A 7,232-nucleotide genomic window follows, 5' to 3' on the forward strand; every position below is an offset into this window, starting at 1 on the left:
GCCCTATGACAACAGCAAGACACAACACATGTACACATCTGGTAAGATATTAGCCAAGGGCTCCAACATCTGTCTCCTTACTTAGCAAGGTGTGGGAAACTTCCAATGTAAACTTAAAGCTTTTATTGTAATTGTTGGTTATCTCTATCTGCTCACTAAACTGTGAACAACTTTGAAGGAAGCCCTCTTTCATATTTCATATAAATGGGCATTGGAGGCTTGAAGAGATTAAAAAGATTAGCTTGAGTTCACTGACGAGTACAGAACTAGGACTAAGCTTGGCATTCATATCCCAGATTATGGCCCACGTCATGTTGCCTCATCCTATGAGAAGGATAAAAACAGATAGGGACATTTATAACCATCATTTGTTATTTTTCTTATCATCTAAGGCGGTGGTTCTCAACAGGAGACAGTTTTGCCCTCAACCCCACTCAGGGAACATTTGGCAATGTCCAGAGACATTTTTGTTTGGCACACTTGGGTGAGCACATGCTACCAGCCTCTAGTGGGTAAAGGCCAGGGCTATTGCCAAACATCGTGCAATGTACAGGACAGCCCTTCACAACAAAGAATTCTCTGGCTCAAATATTAGTAATACCATGGTTGAGAAACCCTGATCTAAGGTCAACAATAAAATCTTATGAAAGGGGGATATTTCAGGGACAGTACGAAAGGGGTTGTAGGACATGGGAGGCTGTGCTCTTTTTCAAAGCAAGTCTTAATAAGAGAGAAAGAGCTTCAAGGGAAAGCTGCCTGTGGCTTCGACTGAGAAGGGGTGTCTGCCAGCAGTATGCCTGTGTGGTGTCCCCATCCCAGATAGAGGATTTTAGGTCACCAATGATCCTGACATCTGACTTGCACTTAGGTCCCTGTAGACTAAAGTCTCGATTCTTCCTGAGATTTGTCTAGTAATTTCTAATTTTTGTTAGGCTTCACAAGCATTTTATTTCAATGGGGGGAAAATGCACCTTTAACTTTAGATAAAAGTAATCGGCATCAGAATTCTAAACTACAATGGCATTAGCTGAAAAGCACTTTGAGAATACTTACTGTCAGTTTAAAAGGAAGGTGTGTTTAATCTCAGAGTTTCTGTGCATTTAAGACTCTATTTGGTTTCCCAATGAAGTATTACTCTCTTAGAATCTGTTTCTCTCAATAGGATTGGAGAGTTATCATTATAGTCTTTTCATTGGGGCTTTAGCATTGAGATGAGGTTTCTTGAAGTAAACAATACAGGGATATAAGGACCTTACACAATTTCATGTATCAGTTTCACATGAAAACCTGCCCTGGCATAAATTTGCCATTCTATATTTGATCTTCATAAAAAGCAGTACATCATAAATGTGTGCTTTTTGAGCAACTGGCATATATTATACTTAATTTTAAAAGGGAACCTCAAGGAAACAACTAAAGACTCTTTATGCCAACATAGGCCATAAAATCTTGGCAACAGACCAAACAAAAATATCTGAATAACTGCCTTCCACATAGACAGTCACTATATTTCCTTGGCGTTTTGCATAAAGATCTCTTCTAAGTTCAAATTCCCTTTAACTTTCTGCCCTATGGAACAAAACACTGGCTTTTCTCTCCTCAAAAATCTCGAATTAGTTTACATGATGCTAAGCTCCAGATTTTTCTTTACTAACTATTCTCTCATTGTCTCCTTCAGTAAGTTCTCTCTTTCCCCCCATATTTTCCTTTCTGTAAGAGTTTTGAAAGGGCTGTTCAGAGGTCCTAATCCTGGGTCATTTTTCTATGTAAGCATTTGGCCTGTAGAAATTGGGCATTCTACACCTTCAAAAACCATTCAGATAATGACATTATTATGATCATATAAAATGAGATTTCTCGCTCTCTCTCTCTCTCTCTCTCTCTCTCTCTCTCTCTCTCTGTCTCCAAATATTGAAATGCTCCAAGTAAACTGTCAACATTTTCTAGGTTTAGAAGATCACACTCATATTAACACATTGGCCCTAAACAAAGTACAATGTTTCCTTTGTTATTTATAAGTTCAGCAAGATCTCAAACTGCGGCTAACTTGTAATTTTATTTCTCTCCTCATCTTCAGAATGTTTTTAAAACTTATGACTTTATTTGTCAACGTAAGATCTTATTTTGCTTGTCTATGGAAAATTAGAAGACTTCTCTGAACCATAACTTTTTCTCTAAATTTTTTTTAAATCAAACATATTAAAAAGTTTTGTTTTTTTAATTTTTACTTCCTTTACATTTCCAGGGGACTGCATAGAAATCCTTAGGGCTAGCTAATGTCTAATGTTAGAAATGAGGTACCCAGAGAGATAAAGCAACTTGGCCAAGGACGCCCAGGCAGCTGGTTTACAGTGCAGAAGACTGGTTTCTGTTCAAATGACATGACTAGTAAACCAACGAATAGAAGTGGGTAGCAGAGAACACATATCGATATGGCTTCCATAGAGCTTTCAGCCCTTCTTCAAGGTCAATGGGAAGGTTCTTAGAAATATAATTAGATAAAACCCAAAAAAGTATTTCACAAGCTTTCCTCTCTGTGAACTGCAACAAATTTGACCACTAGGAGGCGCCCTCAATGACAAAAGGGAATTGACCTGCTATGTTTCAGTTGCTTGTCGTGTAATAGCTAGACATGCCACTCCCTACATCTCTATTTGTCTTTCAGTGCACAGAGATCTAAAAAATCTATGAAAGACCCATGTTTTATCGGTTTTTTAAATTTAATTTAAATTTTCAGTGTTCACCAAGTGGAATAAAATGACTTGGCTCCTTAGAACTAACCATATCTACATAATCTTCTGAGGAGCTAGCATTATACACAGCAAAATGGAATCTAGAAGAGCAGGGCACCTACAGTCTGCCCTGGACTTTCTACCTACTCACCCCCAACTCCCAACAGCTGAAGTTTCATCCATCAGACTTTCTTTGTTTTCTCTTTAGACTGTGAGACTCTTTAGCCTTAAATTAATGATTAACAGTTGATATTTGAAAGTGTGGTTAACTGCTACTTTGGGTAGCAGGCATACTAAATGTGAGTTTGCCCAACTGCTAAGGCACATAGGCAAATTCAAGTTCTCTCACTGTCTCTGTGTATGTCATATGTTTGAATACACAGTAAAATAAGAGGGGAAAAAAATAATGTATTGAAAAAGCAAGCAACTCTGCATTTTTGATATGCATACATTTTAAGGGCTCTCACAGACATGATGTGCAAAGAGACAATATTGCATGACACTGGGAAACAGTAAAAGTAAATACTAAAGTTAAGTGAACATTATATACACAAATTCATTTAGAAGAGGACAAAAATCATTTTGGAAGAAGAAAAACACTTTTATTAAGAATTGCATCAAGCGAGGTTTTTTCAGGTACGGTTTCAAAAATTACTATTTAAGATTTCTATCAAGCAATTATTCCTTAAAGTGACCTTTTTGACCACAGGAGTTTAATAGATTTTTACAATAGAAAACTATTGATTTTTAAAATTTCTATGATTTAATATTTTAGGGGTTTTTACAGTTAATATCCATAACCAGTTTGAAAGGAGATGCAGAATGAAAGAAGAGCAATAGTTTGTACTCAACAACAAGTATTGTACAAATTTAATAGATATTCAAGAGAAATATTAAAAGATCTGAAGTCTTGATTTGTCTTATTGATAGCCAGTATTTCATAATTCAATGCTTCATGGGGATAACTGCATTTATAAGTGAAAATGACAACCTAGTCATAAAATAATTCAAACAAAATTCCTAGAGCAGAAGGTTTCGTAAATAGAAAGTCACTTAGAGCTCTTTAATAGATACAAAGAGAAACTTCAAAGGAAATGAATAGAAAAAGAAGACCACAATGGAAAAATTGGTGGGAAAAGGGGTCAGATAATGACAATGGTAAAAAATCTGATTAATAGTGAGCTGGAGGCAGGAAGGGGAAAGAAAGGGAGGAGCGGAGAGAACCCCTTCCCTGTCGGTCCTACATTCTTCAAAACTATGAACACGCTAAACACTGCATACACAACCCTGCTGAGGAATGTCCTAGGACTAGAAGAAGGTGAAATTCAACATTATGTTAGGAACTCCATGAACACTATTAAATTAAGTGCCCCTTTCCCTCCCTATTTCTTATAACCCCTGATATCAGCAAATTGATTATAAATTCACATTTTATGTTCTAAAAACATGCACATTTTTCTTTTCGTAGGGTAATTTTATTATACCAAATGGTACATTTCATTTTATTTGCCTCAGTTTCTGGTGGCAAGTAGAGTTTTATCTTAAGTACTGGTTTAAGGACTGGAAATAGCTTCTTTCCTGACTTGTAGATGAGAAAAACAACAGGGCAAAAGCACAGAGACAGAAATTATACCAGAGTCCCCATACATGTGGGAGAATCCCATGCCATCCACTCCAGGGAAGGAAGAAAATATAATTGTTTTATTTACTTTCTGCATAAAACTCCAGGGGCTTTCAAAGCAGGGAAGGAAACTGAACTGAAGGAATTCATAATAAGTAGGAATCTATGTCTACACCTATATCCATATCTATATTCATATCTATACATACATTTATATCTAAATTTACATCACACATCTAAATGATATTTAAAAGCAATATTAAAAAACAGAAGTCCTTGCGTCCTATTTGGGAGACCACCTCAGGGATACTGTGGATACCTGATCATGGCATTGTACACCAGAAGCTAAACATTAATGAATGCCAACTATAATTTTATATATATAATGTGATGGTTCAGTGTGAGGTCAGAGGGATAGTGGATGGGGGGAGGGGGTTCACAGTGTGAGGGATATAAATGATGAACGTCTAAGTATTACCTTGTCTTGTACACCTGAAACTAATAAATTAAAAAAAAACAAAAAAAAACAGAAGTCTTGATTTGCCTCATTGATTAGTATTTTTTCCATAAAGCAGTCAGTGCAATGCAACACACACACACACACACACACACACACACACACACACACGCGTGCGCGTGTACCTGCGCACATGCAGTTTTGTATATGTGCTGCAGAAGCGAGCACAGGCATGCAGTTTTGTATAGAAAAATACTATGCAAACATTCATACAAATAAAATTTAGGCATTTCAATAATTTAACTACTGCTGTTAATTCTCCACTCTACATCACACCCACTACATTTGTTTACAAATTATTTAACCAATATTTAGAAGGACATATCAGTACAAGTATTTTTAACCCGTGTTTATTTTTTATTTATGATGAAAACTGAAGCATTTATTTTAAAGATAACTTACATATATTACAGTTACTTTCTGCTACTATTACTAGCATTTTATGCAGAGTAAACTTTTTTTGGCATATGTGAAAAATGGCAAATCTAAGTAAAGAGATTTAAAATAAAATAAATTCCACAGTACTTCATAATTTCATTTTTCTTTGTGACAAGAATCTTACTTGGGTCATTATATTTCTTCATTGTCATTGTGAAATAGTATTGTTATTTTATTGATAAATAAATCAGTGCTAATTCAATGGACATATTTTGAACACTGGATTCACCTGCATATACACATATTCTTTACACATATATGGAACATTTACCAAAAAATGACCACATACAAGGCCCTAAGGCAAGTCTCAACAAATTTTAAAGAATTAGAATTATACAGAGCACGTTATCCAGTTACAATGAAATTGAGCAAATACTGGAAAATACTCAAATGTTAAAAAATTAAGTAATATTCTTTTAAATAAATATGGCTCAAGGAACATACCCTAATGGAAATTAGAAAATCTATTTAATTGAGTAATAATAAAAATATGGCATATCAAAACTTTGGGGTATAGCTGAATCAGTGCTGAGATCAACTGTGTAGACTTACAGATAGTCATTAGACTAAAGAAAAGGTGAAAATTTTGATATAAGAATCCAACTCAAGAAAGTAAAAGATTAGTACATTCAATGCAAAGAAACTAGAAGGAAGAAAAAATAAAGGAAATTGCAGAAATTAATTAAATGTAAAACAAATGTACACGTATGTTAGAGAAGGTCAACATAGTTACACTCTCCAGCCCATTTTATAAGGTCAGTGTAATCCTAATATTAAAACATGGTAGGGACCTTGTAACATTATAATAAATCACAAGCCTTTTTACCTCATGAACATAGATGCAAATATCATAAACAAAATATTATCAAACTTAACCCAGAAAGTACATTTTTTTAAATCAAGGACAATTATATTTCCACAAAGTTGCGTTTATTACAAGAATGAAAAGTTAGTTTAGCATTCAAAAATATCAATAGAAGAACCACTCCTGGGTATACACCCAAAAGTGAAAGCAGGGAGTCAAATAGATGTGTGCATAGCAGCTGACTCACGATGGTCAAAAGGTAGAAGCAACCCAAGTGTCCATCAAAGAAAGAATGGATAAACAAAATGTTGACACACGTACAATGGTATATTATTTAGCCTTAGAAAGGAAGGAAATTCTGATACACTACAACATGGACAAATTTTGAGGATATCATGCTAAGTAAAATAAGCCAGCCACAAAAGAAAAAGTACTGTACAATTCCACTTATATAAGATACGAAAAGCAGGGCCAGAGTGTGATTCCCAAGAGTCATTAGACTTTGGGTGTTTTGTTGGGTGCGATTATACAATATCGTGTCACTTTAGGATTTATGATCATTGGTTAATTCATAGACTAAGGAATTTAGCCTTTAGTGGAATCCCACTGTGTGCTAGGCTCTGTGCCAGTAGCTGGAAATATAAAGTTGAGTGGGGCTGGTCTTGACCTCAACTAGCTCATGGTGTGGTGGAGGAGAAAGATATAAAAACAAATACTGTTCTTACAACTCAAGGTGTGAACTGCGTTAATCTGGATTCTGTCACTTTGGTTTTATTTTCAGTGAATGGGAGTTATAACACCTCCCTTGCAGTGTGTGCCCAGCTGTCCGTACAAGGTCTGCACAAGGCCTTATATGTCCTTGTGCCTCTCCTCCCAAAGAGAGTGGCTTGGTGATGGGGGAAGGCCATGCCATCTTTCTGAGGAACTAATTCTATACGGCTCTTTCAGGTTGCAAGGAAGAGCTGGGCAACCTGAAGACTTGGACACTTCGTGTAAGGAATTCTATTCTCCAGTCAGCCAGACCACTGGGCAGTCCTTGCCTTTTGGTTACTATGCCAATTCATCCTCTTTTTCAGTTGTTCAATTGCAATTGAACAACTCCTAACTGAGGGATCACCC

This window comes from Rhinolophus hipposideros (genome assembly GCF_964194185.1).
Source record: "Rhinolophus hipposideros genome assembly, chromosome: 4".
Taxonomy (NCBI): Eukaryota; Metazoa; Chordata; class Mammalia; order Chiroptera; family Rhinolophidae; genus Rhinolophus; species Rhinolophus hipposideros.